We start from the raw sequence: 1,558 nt of genomic DNA, 5'->3' as shown, positions 1-1,558 counted from the left end.
TAATTTTTTATAAATAGACACGTCACAATAGTTAAGAGTATATATAAATAACACTGTTAAATTTTATGCGATAAATTGATAGATAAATAACACAATAATTAATAGTATACTGTATATATAAACAACATAATAGTTAATAGTAGATATAACTATCTGCTCTTTATTTATTTAACGTACTCATTATTTGTTACTATATATAAAGGACTAAATTAATACTTATTTTTTTCAATATTAATTAGTCTAAACTTAAAATTTTAAAAAATTTAATTGTTATTTTATTCAAAATTTAATACTATAATTTTTGTGATTAATTTTAATTTTAATGTGTACGTAATTATTTTTACCACTATTTATAATTTGTTGCTACGAGTTCTACGCGGAGGAGGTTACCCAAAAAAAGAACTTATGATATTTGTTTTTTTATCATACTTATAGATTTATTAAGATATTCTCATACCAACTCTTAAAAAGCCTTATACCTTGAAATTTTTTTACGGTGGTCTTTCTAAATCATTTTTCTTCCGAACAAGAATGAACCTTTTTTCTCTTTTTTTTTTTTTGGGTTGTGGCTCACATTGTAGTTAGCATAACTGCATAAGTGAATTGGTATCTTACTTGGTTATTTAGCGAAATTATATTTAGGTTTAGTTTGGATAAGTAATTTAGCTAAATTCTTTTTAAAAATATAGTTTAAACAATAAATATTTATATTAAAAGTAGTTTATAAATAAATTGTTCGGTTGTCGGTTTTCGGACGGATCGGGTGGTAACTGGGAGGGATGAGAATGCCTCGATCACGATCGTGCTAGATTTGGGTTTGCCGGGTAGCCGAGCACTTGTTGTGAAAGAAATGAGGGGGTGCCACCTGCAAAGACACTCCGACGCTCTAGTCAGCTTGTGTGCAGGCGGAGAAAATATGGGTGGAATAGGTGACGTACCTTGGGGGAGGGCAGGTCCTTCCCCATTTATACTGTGTCAGAGGTGGGCCCTTCAAGGACAGGCCCACCTTCCTCGAAATTTCCTCCCCGCTGTAGTGGGGAGACGCCAGGGACGCGTGTCCGGGTCACGCGGTTAACCGTATGTACCCGACCGTTCGGGTCGGGTCGTCTTTGGGTCGGGTTAATACTTCTATTTTTTCAAAAAACTCAAAAAAATAATTTTTGAAACTTTAATCGGTCCTTAATACAAAAAATTGAATGATTTGACCACGAAATTAAGCTGACCAATATAAAGGGAAAAAAAAAAGTAGTTGAGCTTGGAAATTTTAGTGGGAATTGAAGAAAATGACGCACCTCAAAATAAAATCAAATCAAACTATACCCAACAAGGTAGGAATATGGGTATTGGCATCAAAATCAGGTAATTCAATAGTGCCATCAAACTATTAATAAGTCGTTACTAAGTAATAACTTATTGGTAGTTCAATCAAACATTCAAACTCTTTAATTTTGCACAAAATGCATTGACATCACATGGAAAAATGTGCCACTCTCACAACCAGTCACTAGACACGTTTGTTACCAATGAATATTTATTTTATTTTTGTATTTCTAATTAC

This window comes from Arachis duranensis, chromosome 4 (assembly GCF_000817695.3).
Source record: "Arachis duranensis cultivar V14167 chromosome 4, aradu.V14167.gnm2.J7QH, whole genome shotgun sequence".
Classification (NCBI taxonomy): Eukaryota; Viridiplantae; Streptophyta; class Magnoliopsida; order Fabales; family Fabaceae; genus Arachis; species Arachis duranensis.
The sequence above is the reverse complement of the archived record's forward strand: the minus strand, read 5'-3'. Positions refer to the sequence as shown.